General features: G+C 37.8%; 1 protein-coding gene across 5 annotated transcripts in view; it reads right to left on the bottom strand.

Annotated features, from left to right (window-relative positions):
* The window catches only part of STXBP4 (syntaxin binding protein 4), a 167,827-nt gene that overhangs the window by 45,665 nt on the left and 98,829 nt on the right, over positions 1-23,333 (bottom strand). The gene's annotated exons all lie outside the window — the stretch shown is intronic.

Below are 23,333 nucleotides of genomic sequence, written 5' to 3' on the forward strand. Positions count from 1 at the left end.
CTCTAGTGATGGGAAACACAGAACTTCACATTTTTAGATAGATCTAATTCTTGAGGGTTCTTGCTCATAACTTGTGCTCAGAATTGAACCAAAATCTGTCCTTCTGTTTCTACCTGATGGCCCAAAGACTTAACTTCTGATGCTATATATAATAATCATGTTTCAAAGCACTGCATTGGCATTGAAGCTGCCTCCTAAGCAACACACAAGTAAATAACATGCAATATTCATAGGGAGAAACCACGGACATTGTACTTGATTATCAAACATGCGTGTGTACATGTAAACACCTACATTTAAAATGGTGTGCCTGGGTAGCTCAGTAGGTTAAGTGTCTGACTTCAGCTCATATTCTCATGGTCTGTGAGTTCAAGCCCCATGTCAGGCTCTGTGCTGACAGCTCAGAGCCTGGAGCCTGCTTCAAATTCTGTGTCTCCCCCTCTCTTTGCTGCTCCCCTGCTTGCACTCTCTCTCTCTCTCTCTCTCTCTCTCAAAAATGAATAAAAATAAAAAAAAATAGAATAACATAAAAAAATTAAACCCAATAAATCCAATCTACTTTAGGAATCTAATTTTTAAACCCTGGGAATCTTAAACTTCACTGCTATTTCTCACTGGATCTTCTGTTTTACTCTATTTTATCACCTACCTCCTTTAATCACTTGCCATCCTACACTGATCACTTGACCCTCTAACAATTAAGTATGGAGTTTTAATTTGAAAACATTATAAGTGGTAAAAAATTAAATGCTTGGCGGTAAATTTATAGAATAGTAAGAACTGATATTTAAAATGCAGCAGTATTAAAAATCATTTTTTCTCATGTCCTCTAAGGATTTTGGGAAAAGTCTGAAATTAATTGAAAAGAGAATTTCAGAAAATAAGTGGTGGGGAGGGGAAATCCTTGTAATGTATAATATTTTCTACTTGAGAGGTATGCTTGGGGAACCTTAACTCTGGTTATGTGTTAAGAATAAAAGTGAGATTATAATGTTAGTTTGATTTGATGAGTAATCAAACACATTCTTAAAAATTATCAGTATGATTAAAGAAATACAAAGGCTAGGGGTAGACACACAATATGCATATGCATACCTGAATATGAATTTTCCTTGTTTGAGGTACTTAAATATCAAAACCATGAAAGAGGGGCGCCTGTGTGACTCAGTCGGTTAAGTGTCCAGATTTGGTTCAGGTCATGATCTCATGGTTTGTGGGTTCGAGCCCCGCATTAGGCTCTGTGCTGTCTGTTGGCTCAGAGCCTAGAGCCTGCTTCAGATTCTGTATCTCCCTCTCTTTCTGACTCTCCCCTGCTCATGCTGTCTCTTTCTCTCAAAAATAAATAAAAAACATTAAACAATTTTTTAAAAAACCATGAAAGAAAGGAATGATCTTATATTGCAGGATTCTGTTTATTCAATGATAATTTATTAATACATTTTGGTATTGAACATAGGCTGAGTTAAAGTTTAGCTTTGTATCATCTGACACACATACTTGGCTACAGGAGAAGATTAACCATCAGTTAAGATATCACATATATGTGAATATATTTTTATTTTATATATCTATATGTCTCCCTCTCTATTTTATATATCTATATTTATATATTTTATTAAAAAATAAAAAATGTTTTTTAAATTTATTTTTGAGAGAGAGAGAGACCAAGTACAAGCTGGGGAGGGTCAGAGAGAGAGAGAGAGGGAGAGACAGAATCCAAGCTGGCTCCAGGCTCTGAGCTGCCAGCACAGAGCCTGATGTGGGGCTCAAACCCACAAATGTTAGACCATGACCCGAGCCAAAGTCAGATACTTAATCGACTCAGTCACCCAGATGTCCCTATATATTTTATTTTAATCCAAACATTCATTTGCCAATCTTTATTAGACCAAAGGTTTTTGTTGTTGTTGCTTAGTCCTCTGGCTAGGGTTATGTTCTTTTTTGCAGAAACCACACTGAAAATACATCAGCTGTCATTTCCAGTTACAGTTTCTTTACAAGTGAATTGAGAACTAAGAACAGTTATGAAACAATCCAAGAGCACAATTCTTCTGGACTCATACGATCCCCACCCGCCCATCTTTTACAGATGACTCCTTGCATCTAATCAATAGCATTATAAGCTCACCTTTATCAAATCTCTCTAAAGCATTCAACTTAATTTTTGTAAAAATAACTTTTTCTTTCCACATTCATGGTTCATTAAGTTACAAATTGCACAATTAATTTACAGTAGCAACCACACCTGGCATTAATCATTTTGGAAACAAATACAACCGACTCTGATAAAATTTTAACTGGTGGTAGCTTGTGTTCAAGGCAGCGCTGGAGGGAAGGCTATCAGACAGGACAGACATCACCATGGACATCCATGAGTATGCGTCATGGAGAGAAGGGAGAAGGCTGATTACCCTGGTTAAGGTAGTTTCTACTTTTTTGGAGAAAGTAGTTCTAAAAACATATATATGCATATGCACAATATTAATGTGCAAAAGCAAATACTTCTAAAGCTACTCAGTTTTCTTGGTTTCCACATCACTATACTTGCCTTACTTTCTATCTTTCTGACCACTCCCTTTTCGTCTAGTTTCTTCTTTCTCTACAGACCTCTAAATTTTGTTCTTAGGATCAGTCTTGGCTTCCCTTCTTTTCTCGACTTATATTCATATCCTAGTGATCTCACAGTCTCCATAACTTTAAAAACCCTACATGTGCTGATAACTCTCACATTTGGCTAACCCAGCCCTTCCTTCTGGTTCCAGACTAATATAAGCAACTCCCCAATAATGTCTCCACTCAGATGTCTCATAGGCAAATTAGACATGACTTTTCCCCAAATCAAGTTTTATGTCTCAAACGCAGATCCTCCCTGAAATCTTCCCCATCTTGCTAAATCAATCTATTCTGGCCTCCTTTCATTTCTTGGAGTAGACAGCTCTTTTGTCAGCCTGGGATGATCCCTGCTTAGCTTTCTAGATGGTTGGCTGCTATTCATCTTTCGAGTCTCCACTTAAAAGCTTGTCATATGGACACATCGTCCCTACCCTCCCTCCATTTCTCAGAGCAACATGGACACCACAACTGTTGAACTTCCTCAACCTGACATGACATATTTATTGGTCTTCCTGTTTATTGTTTGTTTTCCTCAACTGTACATAAGCTCAGCAAGGATAGGGGATCCTGTTTCATTCATCCTTGTTTACAATGAACCTAGCCTGACATATAGTAGGCCCTTGAAAATATTTATTGGATAATTACATAGCACCTTGTTCTTAAGAACACTTACCACAATTTTAAGTATATAATTAAACTTTTGAAAAATGTGCAATTACGCTCCATCAAATGTACGCTCTGGGGAGGCCATGTCTATTTTATTCCCTCACTCAACACACAGTATCTGACACATAGCAGGTAGTCGATCAGTATTTGTTGAAGAGAGGAAGAGAGGGAAGGAATATAGCAATGAGATGACTGAGGGAGGGAACAGACCCTAAAGAAGAATGCTTTTACAGCAGTATTCGGACACTAAGGTAACAATTTAAATACAAGCTAAAACCATTCAGTCCATCTTTCAGTTGTTTTACTCATATAATGTAAACATCTATACCTTTGGAAATAGCTAGAGGAGTCAGCATTTTGCTCGTAACACAGATGTTTCAAGTTATATAGATAGAGCTGAAACTATCATTTTATTTTCTATTAGTGCCACCAATTTGAACGGATCTGTGTTTCCTTAAGGCACATACTTCCTAAGTGAGTGCTGTGCTATTTAGTCAAGACCAGAGTGTTAGGAAGCCTTGAATGTGTGATTCATGTTCAGTGAAGTAACCTGGAATTTGTTCCAATTTCCTGACAGTAATTATAGCATGGTTGCCTAAAAACTTCAGTTATCATGAAAATCTGAATGGATTACAAAGGGAAAATATTATAATATATATATAATATATTTTTTATATTAAAAAAATAAAATCTGCTATATTACTTGACATACTATAGAGCTGGAGAGTGCTTCACTTTCCAGGGTGTGCATACTCATTAAAAAAAATAGAGAGAGATTATAACAGTAGATTGTAATAACAGGAAAGATTCTTTGAAGAGAATAGCTCAAAAAATATTTGTTCAGTACCATATCAAATTAAAGAGTCAGTGTTTCTACCTACCAAGAATTCCAAGATGACATCAGACAAAGAAATAAATTTCTTTAAGTAGACAAAAAAAGCACATTGTTAAAAAAAAAAAACCCTAACAGTGAATCTTTAAATATTTACCTCCTGAGAAATTTCCCTCTAGAAAGATTCTTAATTATACTTTGTTTATTAGCTCATCTGCATTGTAATAGCACTATGCACTTGTTTTTCATTAACAAAAGGTTTTGATTAAAAACTGTACACAGGTAGTAGCTCTATGCCGCAGACTCATATTTTATTATTAGTGGTCGGTGCAGAAAGTGAATACACTGGTTTCGTACAGGAAATACTACAGAGAATTGAAATCTAGGTCACATAACTGAACACTGCTAGAAAAGAATAACAAAGGCCCAATTTTGTGTGTGTGTGTGTTTTTTTTTTTTTTGCCTTCCACTCAAATAAGAAAATCATGTTTAAATAAAAGTTAACAATGAACTGCTTTGTAATTACATTTGGTTAACTTACATGATAATTAGTTATAACCATAATGATCCTTTTTGACCTCTTAGTCTTAACATGTTACCTGCATATTGAAGAGGTTATATTCAGTGTGTACTAAGAGCAACCGCTAGACAGAAAGCCAGATAATACAATTTGTGCTTCTGTGAAATCGTTTATCGGGAAACACCAAGTTTCTGTAGCATCGTTAGGCAGTGCAGTGAAGACGGGGAAACTTGGCATGTTTCATGGCAAGCCAGCAACCACACAGAAAAGAGAGCCTGCTTGCGGCCTTGTGCATTCCAACAGATTTCCACCTGCTGCCATGGCTTTCCGAAGGTGTTATCTGTGTGCTGTGGGCTGTGTGCTTTGGAAATGACACGAGCACCACAAAGTATTTTGATAGTAAAATATCGAAGCTATATTCTCAAATGCGCATATGCTACACAGCAATGTTTTGATGCACTGATCAGGTCTTTGGGAAATGGTACTATCTCCTTCGAGTGTTTAAGAACAATACGTTACAAACGTGTATTTCCTTTTTTTAATTACAAATCTGTATTTCTCATGAACCTTTTTAGTCCTTGAGACATGAGAAAATAGCTTAAGATGTTTTAGTTTAAATATACACAATCAGGGGCACCTGGGTGGCTCAGTTGGTTAAGTGGCCAACTTCAGCTCAGGTCACGATCTCACAGTTCACGGGTTCAAGCCCCACGTTGGGCTCTGTGCTGACAGCTCAGAGCCTGGAGCTTGCTTTGGATTCTGTGTCTCCCTCTCTCTCTGACCCTCCCCTGTTCGCACTGTCTCTCTCTGTCTCTCAAAAATAAATTAAAAAACATTAAAAAATTAAAAAAAAGAAAAAATAAATAATACAGATAAAAGAATTCACATAAAATTTTGTGTCTCTCTCTCTTTCTCAAAAATAAATAAAAAACATTAAAAAAAATAAAGATTCAAACAAGTTGTTATTTTCTGGCATTTGTCTTTGCCCCTACTTTGGACCACTAATGCTATAAGGCAAGAGGCCTAAGCTATAACATGCCCATCCCTAACAATTCAGAAAGAGAACTGAGGAAGTCTTCCTCTGTTATTTCTCACTGTTGGCAAACCCAGTGCGTGAATCATTTCTGATCAGTCAACTTGAGTTCAGATTTGACTCGTGAACTGTAAATATAAAAATAATCCTAGGTGCTGGGAGATGATGTCTCTACCTCTAACAAATGTCATTACTTAGGTTTGCTTCCCTTTGCAATTGCTTTACAACTCTGAACTTCAGGTTCATTACTGTCAGAATCCTGCTGAGGAGCTACTATTATAAACTGTGATGGGGTAACAGTCACAAATACTCGAGTAAAGAGCTTATTTAAAAATAATTGCATCCTTGCATTTCATTACAGAGAAAACAAACAATGGTTTCTACTTCACAGAATAACAACAAAAAGAGGGTGTAGTTAAAAATTCAGGAAACACATGAATAAAATTTGCTCTTCTATTTGGGAAGAAGAACATGTACATCACTCTTCGGGAGAAAGTTCAAGGTGATGGGCTGAGGCAACACAAATGGCCGCAGGAATGGGGCCTTCCCCCTAGCCTACTCCTAACGAATGAAAACACACAGAGAACCATGAAGCCGACAGCCGTCGGCTGGATTCAGCACATCCGAGTCTTCTGTTGTTCAACTCCCTAGGAAGTCATATTACATACTGATATATTTTCCTTATCTTCAGATTAGAAAAAAGAGCTACATGATTTAAGAACTTTGTTTAATGTATTTATATTTTTAAAAAGAGCCAATGTGTTTCCTAAGGAAGTCTTTGAAGGTTGATTTACTGCAAGATACTCAGAAAAACCTGCAGCAGTCTGTTTCCTTAAGTTAATGTCAGTTCACCATCTTCTCAAGCAATAAAGTAGCATTTTGCTGTTCATAAGAACTCTCCAACCCAAAGCACAGCAATGCACTTGACAGAACTTTGGCAGAACCTTATCAATAAAGACAGATCCACCTACATTATAGGAGGAGGACAGAGCAAAGATGTATTCAAGAAAGGCTAAAGTTGACAAAAAGACCTTGCTCACAAGGGAAGGATATTATAGATACTTCAACTCTTCTTTTTTGGATCCCCAAATCAGGACAGTAATTAAAAGGGTGCCAAAACACTCAAAGTCAAGGTTGACTCTGGAAAATAGATCCATGATTGTCATACCCAAAGGATCCATTCAGTTTGATGGGGCGCACTCAGGGCTGAGTTTTGTTTTCAATCACGAAACCACGAGAGATGTGTTGCATCTTTCACGGCCATGTTCTGCCTTGGTGCTATTTGACCAATTATTTCCCTGAAGTAAACAGGATAAAGGGTAATTTGACCAATTATCTTTTCTTGAAGTAAAGAAGAAGAAACTATTTTCCCCTGGGTTCTCTCTTACTTAAATAGTTCACAGTTAGCCTAGTCTTAGAGACATTTCTGTCACAAAGTCTGCACACAGCACACACAGTTGTGATGTGCTGCCCTAAGGGACATATTACTGTTAACAGCCCATCCAGTCATTTGATTATCATTGTATGGTTAATGGCTTTTTAGGATAATAACTCTGATACAGACAATCAAATGCTTTAATTAGTTTATTACCCTTTTTTATTTCAGAACAGATCCAGGCCATATTTGACTTTAATGTGAGGGTACAGTGCGATACAACTTTAAGGCCGTTATAGACAAGTATAATGCTCAATGGGGCTCCTCAGTTTCTCATTTTAGCTCAGTCTCCAGGAGTAGAGGTGGCTCCTACCCTATATCTTATTTGTAAACAATGTTTGCACATCAAGACAAATGACAAAAGGGATGAGAAGCTTTCCAAAAGACTGCCAGGGGAAGGGAAAATGGAATAAGTAAGCTTGGAAAGGTGGAAAGGGTATGGTTTCAACTCTTTTGTAGATCAGGTATCAGAACAAATGAGCTTATAAAAGTATTAGCTGTTCTACATTTTACAGGTGGGGAGACCTGATGAAACTCATCAGGTTACGTTGCCGCTAAGAGGAAGATATGGGATTTGAACCCAGGAGATCTGGTTCTTGAGTCGACGCTGGTAGCCACTGTGCTCCTTCTCCCATTATTTAAAAAACAACTTAAAAGTGTTAGAAGTTTTAACAAGTTGGGGGAAAAAAGGGACTGAAAGTTAATGAGGCCAAAATGTAACTAACTAATGATTGGACTATGAGCAAGCTTTCCTGCTGTTCATTCTTTTCAGATCTTTGCAAAATAACAAAAATAAAGTTTAACACATTTTTTATGTCAGAAGACAATAAAATAAAAATATTGTTGGCCTAACTAACATTTTCCCTCTTATCTTAGCACTTCTCAATTTAGAAAATCCAGGCACACATTTAAATGACACGTTGTTGACAGCTATCAGAGCACATGGCATCCCTCTCTAGAAAATCACAGAAACCTGGGCCCAGGCAGGAACATGTTCAGATTAAGTAACTTTCAACATATGCTGTGGGGTCGGTATAGATTTAGTTCCATTTCCCATACCTTTTTTCTCTTAACCCTATACCTTTTTTAAAAAATTTTTAAATATTTTTAAATGTTTATTTATTTTTGAGAGAGACAGAGAAAGTGAGCAAGCAAGCAGGGGAGGGGCTGAGAGAGAGGGAGACACAGAATCTGAAGCAGGCTGGCTCCAGGCTCTGAGCTGTCAGACAGAACCCAACATGGGCTCGAACTCACCAACTGTAAGATCATGACCTGAGCCAAAGTCAGACACTCAACCACCTGAGCCACCCAGGAGACCCAACCCTACTTTTTTAAACTAGAGTTACATGACTGATGTTTATAATATGACCAGGAGGTCCTAGGAGATATTGAAATACCTCATGAACCACAGAAGAAAGATTAAATTGACATTCAAAACAGTGTTGGTGTAAGATTTATATTTGCCCTCACTTACCTACCTGAGCTTCTCTTGAAAAGGTCACAAATGCTTACAGTCACAGCCGGCCCATTTCCCACTTACTGCCCTCTTGGTACCAGCGTTCAGCATCGCTTTCCAATCTCTCCTTGAAATTCTCTTTTCCTGGACTTTTTTTTTTTTTTTTAAAGCTCCCAGCAATATTCTTAGTTTCTACTTCTATCATCCTTTCTGTTCCCCCATCTGGCTCCTCTTCCTCCTCTGAGCTGTCCCTGAAAGACTTTTCCTTCTTCCCCTGTTACACTCTTTCTCTGCAATATTAGGGCTTCAATGATCAGAACCATAAGAATAATCCCTGGAGCAACATTTCCAATCCTGTGGTCCCTCCCAATTTCCCTTTAGATGTCTACCAATATTCCTGGTGTTAGTGTCTAATACAGAAGTCATCTTTCTTCTGGGTGACTTGTGACTTTTCAGGGTTCTACCACCCTTCACTAATCCAGGCTCAATCAGTGCCATTTTGATTTCTCATTCTAGTTTCTCTCTTTATCCTGTATGATCCACCTCTATGATCTTATTCACTTAGTTATTCGATTCACACATATTGAGTAACTGCTGTAATGATGGATTCTGGGACTGTAGTGGTGAACAAGACCACCAAGGACCCCGCTTTCCTGGAGTTTATATTCTAGTAGTGCAGATTCAATTTCAGGGGGCAATTAGTGCTTTTAGAAAACCAAATAACAGTAGAGGGACAATGAGTGAATGTTAGTGGTCACAGGATAGATAGATGGGCTAGGAAAAACCTCTTAAGAAGATGATATTAGAATACAGACTTGGGTCTGAAAGTAAGCCTTGTGAAGATCTGAAGTAAGACCAATCCAGGGAGGTGGATGCAAGTGCAAAGGCACTGGGGTGGAAATGAATTTGGTTCATTTGAGGAACTATAAACAGAGCAATGTGACCAGTCCAAGATATCATTTGGGTGATAGGGTCTGATTTATGCATTAAAGACCACTAGAGAACAGACAGTAGGGGAGAAGTAATATAGCGCTTGTTATATATTTTTTAAAATATCCACATTTTTAAGCAATATACATGGTCATTGAGCCACTTTTTATAAATGAAAGTTTCAGTTCAACAGATATGTAATCTCCTAACTCATAAAGAAGGACGCTATGCATTTATTTCCTTAGTTTAGATGAAAACAATATCATGTTTCTGAAACAGTCAGTAAGCAATGAAACATATATTTTTGCTCATTTTCTAGTTGTATGTTATGTAAATGAAACCAAGTCTTTTGGGCATTTTGTTATTGGTAATGTCCAAAAGGAAAATAGGAATGAATTAACAGAAGTATTTATAAAAATTTCACAGATTGCTAGTAATGAGGTACAATGGACCAGGCATTCAATATGCCAAACAGGAATGAATAATGCTAAAATTATGTTTCCACTAGGGGTTTACAAAGAAGGAAGTTGAAAATAAAATGAATAGAAGATAAAGGCATTTCAATTATTGTCGTTGTAAAAGGTTTGTACTTTTATGTGATGTGAAGACAGAGAATGGAGGCATAGCAAATGAGTTCATTATGTCAGTATCATTTGGAGTCAGACAATTAAGCTTCTGGCATCTACCAACACAGACTATGTCTCCTATAAAACTGGACACAACTTGGTAGGCTGAGGAGAAAAAAAATACAATTATAAAATAATCCGTATTCATATTAGGTTTATAAGGTTCCTTTTACTTACAAAAAGCAATTCACTCATCTCTGTATTCTCTGGGTTTATTCAAAAAGCAATTCATTCATCTCTGTATTCTCTGGGTTTATTCATTTGCTTCCCTGTACATAAATAAATGTCATGCTTGCCTTTTCATTCCCAAAAGTCTAAGAGGGGAAGAGCACCACAGTAGGGAAGGATGATTTTCTTTCTTATTAGGTTTATGGTTTAGGTAACTTAACAAGGAATTCATTCATCAGTCTTACAGAACCAACCATGTGTCAAGCACTGTAATAGGTAGTGAGAATGCTAAGCTGAAAGAGACAACATCACATGGTGAGGAGGGAGGGAGAACTGCTTCTCTTAGGAAGATTCATGACAGCATTTCTAACTAATAGCAGCCATTTCTAGAGCCTTAAGCTTGTAAAAAAAAATGTCCTTTCTACTCCCCCTGCCCCCAATTTTCTTTGATTGTATTGAAAAGAGTCAAAGAGGTGAAGGAGGTAGAAAAGAGTCATCTCATGGGGAGTGTGAAGGTTGACTCAAAGCTCTAAATGTAATTTGTATCTCTTATTCTAATAGAAAGCAATGTTTCACGGGGGGGGGGGGGGGGGGGAGTCTAGCCATGCCACACTGAAGGTTGTTTTCTCAACTGGGAAGACAGAAGCAAATGGCAGTAGTTGATGATATTTTCTTCCACTGTGTAACTAGTTGATGGTATTTTCTATCACTGTGTAGCAAACTACCACACATTTGGCAGCTTGGAATAATACACATGTATTTTATTATCTTACAGTTTCTGTGAGTCAGGAGTCTGGGCAGCCACGTACTCTGTGTAGGGTCTCACAAGGTTGCAGTCTCATCTGAGGCTTGAGTGGGGAAGGTTTTGCTACTGTCAACAGAATTCAATTCCTTGTGGTTATAGAACTAAAGGCTTCATTTTCCCTGGCTATCTGCCTGAAGCTGCCTTTGGCTTCTTGCCATGTGGGTCTCCCAACATAGCAGCTCACTTCTTTGAAGCCAAGAAGGAGTAGGAGGCTCCAGCAAAACGAGCACTAAAATCATATGCAATGCAGAAGAATGAAACTAGACCACTTTCTTACACCATACACAAAAATAAACTCAAAATGGATGAAGGACCTGAATGTGAGATAGGAAACCATAAAAACCCTAGAGGAGAAAGCAGAAAACAACCTCTTTGACCTCAGCTGCAGCAATTACTTACTTGACACATCTCCAAAGGCAAGGGAAATGAAAGCAAAAATGAACTATTGGGACCTCATCAAGATAAAAAGCTTCTGCACTGCAAAGGAAACAATCAAAACTAATAGGCAACCAACTGAATGGGAAAAGACAGTTGCAAATGACACACTGGATAAAGGGCTAGAATCCAAAATCTGTAAGGAACTCACCAAACTCAACACCCTAAAAACAAATAATCCAGTGAAGAAATGGGCAGAAGACATGAACAGACATTTCTCCATAGAAGACATCGAGATGGCCAACAGACACATGAAATGATGATCAACATCACTTATCATAAGGGAAATAAAATCAAAACCACACCGAGATACCACCTCACACCGGTCAGGTGGCTAAAATAAACAAATCAGAAGACTATAGATGCTGGCAAGGATGTGGAGAAACGGTACCCTCTTACACTGTTGGTGGGAATACAAACTGGTGCAGCCACTCTGGAAAACAGTGTGGAGGTTCTTCAAAAAATTAACAATGGAACTCCCCTAGGACCCAGCAATAGCACTGCTAGGAATTTACCCAAGAGATATAGGAGTGCTGATGCATAGGGGCACATGTACCCTCATGTTCATAGCAGCACTTTCTACAATAGCCAAATCATGGAAAGAGCCCAAATGTCCATGAACTGACAGATGGATCAAGAAGATGTAGTTTATATATACAATGGAATACTACATGGCAATGAGAAAGAATGAAATCTGGCCATTCGCAGCAACATGGATGGAACTCAAGGGTGTTATGCTAAGTGAAATAAGTCAGGGAAAGAAAGACAGATACCATGTTTTCACTCATATGTGGATCAGGAGAAACTTAACAGAAGACCATGGGGGAGGGGAAGAGGAAAAAATAGTTACAAAGAGGGAGAGATGCAAACCATAAGAGACTCTTAAATACTGAGAACAAACTGAGGGTTGATAGGGGTGAGGGAGAGGGGGAAAATAGGTGATGGGCATGGAGGAGGGCACTTGTTGGGATGAGCACTGGGTGTTATATGGAAACCAATTTGACAATAAGCTATATTAAAAAATTTAAAAATAAAATCATATGCAGTATTATCATGTACATTCTGTTTTTGCTGTGTTTGATTGGTTAGATGTAAATCACAAGTCCTGCACATACTCTAGGGGACAGGATCACAGAAAGTATGAACACTGGGAAGGAGGAACCATAGGGACCCTTACTCATAGAGGGTCTACCACATTACCTAGACTTTTCCCCTCTATGTTAATTTAATATACCAAATCTACTTTCTCTTCCTCTTCAAATATAGCTCTTCTCATCTTCAGTTCTTTTTTTTTTTAACTTGAGTTAATCCTGGCTTTAACATTCCTGCCACTATTCTTCCAAGTTCTTGTTAGTTCCAGGTTGTTTCTTTCTCCAACATTTGTATATCTGTTTGAACTTCTAAGCTCATCAAAGAAATCTGAAGTTTCCCTTGATTACATGTACACCTCTGCCCTTTCTTTCTTGCTGAGACTGTAAGGGAAGTTCTGCAGTAGAGTTCATCTTTTAGGATTTATTATTCCACAAGCCACATTCCCACCCATAGTTTCTAAGCATGAGAATAAACCCATTTAACCCGAGTTTAAAACAAAACAAAACTGGAATCTACAATCTGTGGTCTATGTCTAGATAAAAACACAATTCCTGGACCTGGTGATATATGTTTAAATATAAATATAATTAAACAATTACATCCTCTTTAGATTCTTTTGGTAGAACAACAGTCCCAGAAGGTGTTACAATAGTTGAAGTGCTTCCCTATGATAACAGTTTGGTACACGCCAGCTAATGATCCACTTTCATGAAAGCATCGTTCATATTCTTTTTCTGCCTGGGCTATTCAAGGTCCACTTTTACAGATTTACTTTGGTTTCTTTCTTTTTTTTTTCAGCTCTTTCTGGAGCATCACCCTCTCTCACATTCATGAACTTCTTATAGGAAACTGCTGATAGTCTCACTCTCCTTCTATCAGATCTGAAAAGAGGGTGTGGTCATTCATGGAAATATTTTGGTCGCAAAGCCCCAGTTGATGGTGTGTGGCACCCACCTCCGGTATTAGAGGGAAGAGTTATTTCCATTCTTCAACAAGTCTCTCCTACCTACCTCATGACTGAGCTTTAGCTGCTTGCCTTCTACTAGAGGGGCATTCTCAACATTAGCAGAGTCTGATCTTAGGGTCTGATATGTGGCTATCAACAACTATTTGTGGAAAGAATTGGATGATGTCTATTTGTATATATAAGTGGATATTGCTATATATTACATCCATTCATATGAATGGGTATTTATTTTTAAAAATCCTAGAAACGAAACAGAAGAGTCAAAGAAAATGCACATTTTAGATTTCCCAGAGACACAGATAAACTGCTCTCTACAAGAGCTGAATTGAGTAATATCTGGCAACAGTGTATGAATGTATTGGCTTCCTTATGTACTCACTAACACTATGGATTGACAAACATTGTTAATATATGGCCCTCTGGTGAATAAAAATGGTGCCTCATTATTTTAAGTTCACTCCTAAGTAAACAACATCAAACATATAAACATTCATAAATATTAGATATCTTTATTAAAATATTCATCACAATTATAAAATATAAATATCTTATGGACACCTACTATGCACTAGGTGCTATTTACATGTTACTAAATTGTAATGACCAAGATATTAAAGATCCTTGTTCTCAAGGGGCTCATATTTTAATAGAGGAGACAGACAATAAACAAGTAAGCCATCAAAAAAAAAATAGTGTGAAGTCCCATGAAGAGATTAAGATATGGGAGTGAAAGAGAGATCTGGAAGTAGAGAGGTGGTCAGTATGAAACAGATTGTGGGGGTGCCTGGCTGGCTCGGTCAGAAGAGCTTACAACTCTTGATCTTGTGGTTATGAGTTCAAGCCCCATGTTAGGTGTAGGGACTACTTAAGTAAAATTTAAAAAATAGACTGTTATGAAAGCAAACAGATTGAGGATTGAATGATACCATGAACTGAACTTCTCCATCCATACTGTCCCGTTTTTCTCAAGCATACCAGGATGATTCTATCAGCATTATCATCTGGAGCATTCTTCCACCATGTATGTCTAAGGCTTACTCCTTTCTGATTTGAGTGAAAAGCCTGTGGGAGTTTAGTTTAAGGGTTTGCAGTGAGCTGGTGGCTAGCTGTACCCATCCTCGGGAAGTTTTAGTACTGCTGTCTCCTACACAAGCTCAGCAAGGGTTCCCTCTCCATATACAAGACTATGACATTTGGAGAGCCCTTGAGGTTTCTAGTTAGACATAAACTTTATTGTTTCAAACTTCATTGCCATGAAATACATTTGAGCTGAAGCTGGATTTCTTTATTGCTCTTTTAAAGAATGAAATGTTACTTGGCAGTTGTTTTTAGGCATTTTAGCACTTGGTTTCTTACACGTTCTCAGTGGAGTAATTTAATAACGATAGATGATACAAATCGACATTAGTAGAGATCTTTCACCAACTTCTAAGGTTTCTTGCTTTCAAAAAAAAAGGAAAAAAGAGAAGAAAAAGGGGGGAGTGGTAAGAAAATAGTTTATATCACACTAGGTTGTAAGAGCAAAATACTCTTTTTACATAATGACAATGAATGATGAAGATTATGATGAAGATAATGATGATATATATTGAGTACCTACCAGGTGGGAAGCCACTTTAAACATTATCTTTAAGCAGCTGGCCATTTCAGGTACATTATTTTAATCTTCTACACAATCTTATGAGTTGGTGACATCTGGATTTCATAGATGAAGAAAATGAGACTCCGGGAGACTACAGAACTCCCAAAGCAGAAATCTATTAGGTGGTAGGGCTAGAATTTGAACCCTGCAGCATATGGTCTTTTTACTATACTATTCTGCTTCTGTACATGTAAAAATGAATCTATCTTTTTGATAAAGGCATGATTTAGGGTGAAAACAACTATTTTTTATATAAAAACTAAAGGCAATTTCACAAATGATACTTCATCTTGTCCTTTGATGTGATGAGCCTTAATGCTCCTACTTTCCATTTCATAAATGGAGCAAAAGTGAGGTTGAGGAATTTACCTAAGATTTTAAAAAAATCTTGTCTAAGAAGCAGGTTTGTCTCACCCCCAGTGCTCTTCTCTATTCCTCTTGGACTTCCACTTTCATTAGCATTTGGTGGTTATTTTAAAGGAACAAGAGGGGCGCCTGGGTGGCTCAGTCAGTTAAGCCATCTGATTTTGGCCCAGGTCACGATCTCATGATTTGTGAGTTCGAGCCCCATGGAGAGCTCTGTGCTGACAGCTAAGAGCCTGGTGTTTGTTTTGGATTCTGTATATCCCTCTCTCTACCCCTCAACCACTCATGCTCTGTCTCTTTCTGTCTGTCTCTCTCTCAAAAATAAACATTAAAAAATTAAAAACAAAGAACAAGAAACACAAAGAGCATTGCATAGTCCTAAGACTTACACATTTTTAGTTTAATTGATAATGTTGGTTACATAAGTTCATAGAGTCACATATTTTTGAAAAATATTATTAAAGATTCAGTTTTTGACTCTATATCTTTAGTTTCAAAATCTTTATCAGGGCACATTTATTATTTCTTCAGTATATATTGTTTGGTAAATGGTTCCAAAACGAGCCTTTATTTTTACTGTGAGGTTTTATGATGCTTAAAACTTACTTTTAAAAGGGATGCTTTAAATTTTAGAATTAACAAATGCTCACCCTAAAAAAAAAATAAAACAACATAAAGGTTTCAAAAAAAAAAAATAAAACAACAACATATTTTCCCAATCCAACCTGGGAAAACCACTCCTACCAATGAGTTAAGATACCCTCTCTACCTGAGTAGAAGCTATTAAAGTTCCGTAAGCTGTGTTGCTTTACTCTGAATATCTGTAAATCATGAAAACTTTTTAAGATGAGGTAAAGTTTGCCCAACGATTCTAACTGAAATAAAAAATGAACTCAAACCCAGTCTTATATTTACACAGGGCTTTACATTTGCAAAGGACTTTTATATCAACTCACTCAATCCTTGAAACAACCTTAGGAAGACTGTATCCCTACTTTACAGACAGGACACCAGGCCTCCAAGAGGTTGTCATAGCTTATCAAATCTAAGACACCAGATCCTGCCATTTTATATGCTCAAAAAAAAAAAAAATCCAGTTCAATTTTGACCTAATGACCTAACTGTACACCTGTGAGACTCACAAGACCTAACATTAGAAGACCGGAGTCAGGGGTCTGGTATTGCCCTTTCCAAGCACGTGACTGAAGTAAATTTATTTAAGTTCTCTAAGCCTTGATTTTTTTTTTTTTTTGAGAGAGAGGGAGTGAGTATACAAGTAGGGAAGAGAGGCAGAGGGAGTGAAAGAATCTTAAGCAGTCTCCATGCCCAGCGCAGAGACCGATGCAGGGCTTGATCCCGTAACTATGGGATCATGACCTGAACCAAAATCAAGACTGGGATGCTCAACTGACTGAGCCATCCAGGTGCACGGAAATACATGACTGTTTCATTAACACACAATATATACATTTTTTAAAGAAGGGTTCATGCCCAGTGTGGAGCCCAATATGGCTCCTGAGATAGGAGGACCCTGAGATCAAGACCAGAGCTGAGATCAGAGTCACACACTTAATCAACTGAGCCACCCAGTTTCCCCTTTGTGTCTTTTAAATTAGAAACAATAATGCCTATCTCACAGACTTGCTGTGAGGACATATGGATGTGAAATGGTACTTTCAAACTGTGAATCTGATAACAATTTAAAAATCTTCGATATCTATGGCATTATTATCTTTAAATATATTGATCTGTAGTGGTAATACTAATACTCTGTTGGTGAAGGCAGGAACTTCTGGATCTATACTGAAGTGATGTATCATATTAAATAATTATTAAGGCTGTTACTGCACATGACTGCTACTGTCACCATCTCCCCTGAGAGGAGCCATTAATACTCTGTCCTCAGATGAACTCTGGAGAACACCTATTTCATTAACCCAAAAGCATGCATTCCATTTGTATGAAGACCGTTTCAGGCCTCGAGGGAAAATATTCCTTTCTGGCATCATTCACATTTTGCTTGTCCAGTTATAACTGGATAATCCTAGAGGAGCAAAACGTGAACCCCAGCATAGACACTCTATTATTGCAGACAGTTCTAATTGTGAAAGGAATTGGAATTCCATTTTTTAAAAGAGAGATAATATGCTATACTTAAACATCAACGCCTTCTGTAATTTTTGGAGCAGTCTTTATATTTTTTTTCTTGCCTTTGTGTTGAAAATTATTCTATGTTACAGTCTGTTCAACCATGTTAGTACTAAGGTATATAGGCTTTTTCCTGAATAAATCCTAGATGTTGTACCATCCTGCAATCCCCTTGACAACTACATTCCTGCCTGCTGGGAGGAATTAGGTCTCGTTTGTCTGGCTGTGCCCTTCATAGCTTGTGGATGCTGGCAGTGTGTGTGATTAAAGTATATATCTGAAACACTTCCCTGGAAATGATCTTCTATGAAAATGCCTGTCATGTGGTAGTTCTCGGATTGATTCAGTAGATAGTTTTGGGGTATGCTACATACTGGAAATATGGTGGCTTTCTGATTTTTATGACTGACAAACTGTATTATGTTTGCTTCCTATGTACCAGTAGAAAATGGTAGATAGTTTCTATAGATTTGGCATTATTAAATAACTCCAGCACTTCAATTCTCAGGAATGTGTTTAATGAAAAAGGCAAATACCAAGAGTTAATTAATGTGTAGAAGGAACGACAGGAAAATATGAGATAGTCAAAGATCAAAGATACAACAGATAATTGCTTTGTGCTTCTGGACTTCTGGTTACTCACTGACCTCCTATGTGCATGAATATTAAGTTTAAACATTAATACTGAATTCCAGGTATTTCAAAGTGTTATATTCACTGATGAACTACTAAATCTCTTTTTAAAAATGAGTATTTGTTTCTTGCTATTCAAACCTAGCCCAAGCTACTGTCTTGTCCCAAGTCAATCACTGCAAAACCACACCGTCTTCCTGCTCTCTGTACTCTGCCACTCTTATAGCCTAGTTTCAAACAAATGATCTTTTAAAAAAGTAGATTGATCAAGTTTCTTCTCCTGCTTAAAACCATCGATGGCTCCTATGATCCTCAAAACAACACCCAAATTCCTTAGAATGGTGTTCAGAGCCCTGTGTGGTCCAGTTTCTTTCTACATCTCTATTCTTACCTCATGTTAAGTCCTCTGTTAGCTCATACGTATTAGAAACTCAGACTTTCTTCTAAGTTCCTCCAGTATGTCAAGTTTACATACTTGGCCAGAAAAACTCTTCGCATAGATTTTCTCCTGGTTGAACCTTGGCTCAACAGTCATCTCTTCAAAGAGGTGTAGCATTCTCACTTATACATCATCTGGTTTTACTGTATGCATAACAGTCATCGCTGTCTGGAATTAATTCACTTCTTTGACAGTAGGGACTTTGTATACTATTATCCCACTGCCTACATCATGGTCTGACTCATTGTAGATACTCAATAAATAGCTCATGAGGAATGAAGTAATAAATCTAAATGGTTACTTTAAAAAATTAAAGAGAGAGAGAGTGTAAGCAGAGAGAGGCACAGAGGAAGAGAGAGATAGTATCTCAACCAGGTTCCATGCTCAGTGCAGAGCCCAACATGGGGCTTGATGCTGTGACCCAAGGATCATGACCTGAGCTGAAACCAAGAGTCAGATGTTCAATTGACTAAGATACCCAACTGCCCCAATGGTTACCTTTTCTTTATTTTTTAAATTTTTATTTATTTATTTTTGAGAGGTGGGAGGAGCAGAGAGGGGTGGGTACAGACAATCTGAAGTGGGCTCCATGTGGGCAGCAGAGAGCTTGATGAGGGGTTCGAACCTATGAACCATGAGATCATGACCTGAGCCTAAGGCAGATGCTTAACCAACTAACTACCAGGTGCCCCAATGGTTACCTTTTCTTAAGTTACATATTTTTCTCTCTTTTTTTTCCCTTGGAAATAAAACTGTACTAGGAAAGAAATAACTTATCTTTTTTGAAGCTAACAATAATTTGCTCATTTAAAGCAAAATTAAATAGCCTAAGCAGAGTTTCTTTCCCAAAGATCACCCAAGATTTGATATATTTTCTTAGTAGGACATCATAGCAGTGACCTACTTTCAATTTGCAACAATACAAGAGAATACATAAGTTTTACCACTTTCGTGAATGGTAAGACAACACCAATATTTACAGTGGGTATTATCTAGCTCTAAATGATCAAGTCACAAGAGAACAGGTCTATCTTACTACAAAAACAGGTGAAATTGCCTCCAAGTGGCATCAGAGTCACATAAACTATTTCCTTATACTTGGAACACCTTCCTCGACTCTAGTAGAAGACATATATATATATATATAAATAGCCGAGATAAGTTTATGGAGAAGCAAATACCATCATGCCCATTCTAAATAGTATAGCTGACTTTCACCAAAAATCCATGGCTTTTTCTTTGATTAATTCATGTTAGCTTATAAAAATGTGTGCTAGGAGAAACAAGAAAAGCAGTGATGACAGTTTGAGAAGCAGAATAAGTACAATGAGAAGACGTTATATCAGGTCTGAATTCTGGATCTAAAAGAAAAAAATTATAAAGTCCTTCAAATGTTGCAGTATGACATTTCCCCTTTTTCTCATAAAACCTTTCCCCATCTGCCTAAATAATGTCTAATTAGCTTCAGAATATAAAGACAAAAAGCAGCTATTACTGACATTCTAATTTTAAAAGTTAAAATACTGCTAGTTTCAGACAGGAACACCTGAATTGAGGCAGGAAGCTCACACAGAGAGATATATGTAATCAGATGGTCATTGCTCGCTAGGGGTAAAGGTCACCTTTATTTTCAACTGGTTGAGTAAAAATTACATAATGATTCAACCAACTGTAACAGTTAAACATCCATATTTCTGCTATTATAAGAAATGCTGTGATCCAAATACTTATAGATGCATTTTTAAGCACACCTCTCATCATTTTCTTTGCAAAACACCAACAGGTAGGATTGTTGGGTTAAAATAGATGACCAACAAAATATTATTTTTGACTTTCAAAAACACTTTTCAAATAGATATTTTAAAAGCTTTTGATATATAGTACAAAACTGATTCCCAGGAATGTTGTGCCAAATTATATTCCCACCTGTAGTGGATGAGACTATTTACTTTCAACTTTAATTAGTGGCAGGCCCAGATGGCTCCTAAATTGGATGGATTTTTTTTTAATGCCTAATATATGAGTAACTTAAGAAAAGAAAGTGTATTCTCCACAGGAAGATTCCTGCTCCCTGCTTCCTTCGCTCAGGCATCATTTGGGTCCTCGTGGGAGTAGAAACCTTGGCTCCAGCTGCTCATCTCAATCCCATGAATCTCTGACGCTTAAGAGAGCTCACTGATCACTACAGTCTTATCCTCTGTGCTTGCTTGGTGCAGGGGGATGTGAATTTCTTGGTTTTCATCTTTTAACTACACAAACATAATTTTAAATGTCACTTCTAAGTGTAGGAGCAGGGTGGGGAGGTTTTGGCATGATATCATTCTGCCATCTTGGTAGATTGTAGTCTATTCTGAATCTTGACAGCTCTATTTTCTTGCTTCACCACTGTGAACTTTATCATGATCATATATTGGTATGTGTATGTATATATTTGTTTAAAAGATCTTGACTGAAATGTATGTGTGTGTTATGTTATGTATTTCTCTGTATAGAAGCTTGATGTAGAGAACTCTACTCAGAGTTTCTGACCTTTGAAATGATGTGTGGACCCTCTGGTTGCACTGACAGTCAACCACGTTGTTGCTGGAGTTGCCCTCTCAAAGCTCTGGCTGGGGTTGGCTGGTGTGCACTTGTGTTGTGAGTATAAGGATAAGGCAGCAGTCTGAGGGGAGTGAGAGGGGAGCCAAGAACAGAGGTGGCTGTAAAGAGCAGGGTGGCATTTGGTGCAGAAACCAGTGTTCCGGGCTCCCTTTGCATTTAAAGCGTCCTGTGTGCCTCAGTGCGTGTCTATGTGCGTGTGTGTGTCAATGTGTGTCTGTGCTGCCTAAAAGCCCCAGTCAGCCTTCTGCTTAACACAGAATCTGTGGGGATACTGAGGATTCCAAAAATGCCATTGACTCACCAGGATAAAAGAGGAAAAGGAGTCCATTTGCCCCCCTAGTGAGTCTTTGGCTTTATCCATTACCCCTTCAAATTAGAATGCATCAAGGACTGTCTCCTGCCAGAATGACCTCTAATTATTCCCATAAGTGCCACTGTTGTTAGGCAAGGAGAGAAACAAATTGGGCATTTGTGCTTTCCTTGTATGTGGCCCCACCTGCCCTATCGATGTTTCTGGGATTTGCGTGTAACTGTTAGTGCTTTTGAAGATTTTTACTCTATTTTTATATTCCATTTATCATTTCCATGGGAATCTTGAAGAAAGATAGATGCTTGTGTTTGTGCTGCCCATTTATCAGGAAATCAGTAAGCTTTTATTAAAGACCTCCTACGGAATATCTGGCCAGTTATTATTTAATTATGCATTTTAAAAACAGAACTGCTTCTTCCTGCCCTCGTAACAGAATTATTTTGCCAATCTAGACGTCAATCAAAGATTGCAGTTGAAAACAAGTAGTTATTTCAAATAAAGGTTACACTAAAACATTATGATACTAACCAATTTGACAATGAACTATTTAAAAAAAACATTATGATACTGACCATGTAAATACTGATAGAGGTCGATATAAGCACCCCTAGGGGTTCCAATACTGATCAAAAATGCCTATTGTGTCTACATGCTATTTCAGTGGGGGCAGTACAGTGGAGCAGACCACAGTTTTGTCATAGTTAGCAATAAACAACTGAAAGAGACGATGCTGACTGAGACATTTAGCCATGGTTTCCTGTGATGATTCTCTTCTAACTCAAAATTGAAAATAACATTATATGTTATATATGAAGGAAAGCTCTCATCTACCATATTTTTCAAAGGGTTTGTCTAAACTGAAAGGTGTAGACATGGTTACTTAATGCTTAGAGAACACGTAGTTGTAAATTAGCTGCTTTAAATATTACTAACATGGTACAAGCATGAACAGCACCAGCAGCAGCAATGTCCATTTATGGAACACCTTATACTACCAGGTGCTCCGCTAGCTACTTTACACGTATCTCATTTAATCCTCCAATCCTGCCAGTTTAGATATTATGAACGCCACCTTTTATACAAAGGAAGAGGACCAGAGGTTAATTAATATGCCCAAGGAAGTTGGGTGGCTAATTGGGGTATTCCCTGGGGCACCTCCAGGGATCATCAGAAATTCTGCGGAGCACTGTTCACATGGGTTCAAACCGTTCCTCCAGGCTGCCTCTAGGATTCACCTGCTACAGCTATCCTGATGAGAGCTGGACGGCCAGGTTTGCAAGGCTGTCGAAAGCACTCGTGTTCTCTGTGACCCTATATCTAGGTTCTTAAGTTGGGGTTTATAAACACCCTGAAGAGGGATGCACATGTGTATAACTGCACATGTCTGGAGCTTTCTCCAGATTTCAGCAGAGGCCACCACCTTAAAAAGGTTAAGAATTACCTTCTAGCTATTCCATCAGAGACTGGGTTTAAGCTATTACATCCAAGAAATCTGATTCTCATTTCTGAGGAAATCCCATTGTATAACATCCCAGAGTGTACTTATGTTAAGAAGAAAGTGAAAGCAATTACCCAAGAGAAAATTCCAAATTGTAACTTGAAATAACCAGACATTC

This window comes from Suricata suricatta, chromosome 17 (genome assembly GCF_006229205.1).
Source record: "Suricata suricatta isolate VVHF042 chromosome 17, meerkat_22Aug2017_6uvM2_HiC, whole genome shotgun sequence".
In the NCBI taxonomy this organism is placed as follows: Eukaryota; Metazoa; Chordata; class Mammalia; order Carnivora; family Herpestidae; genus Suricata; species Suricata suricatta.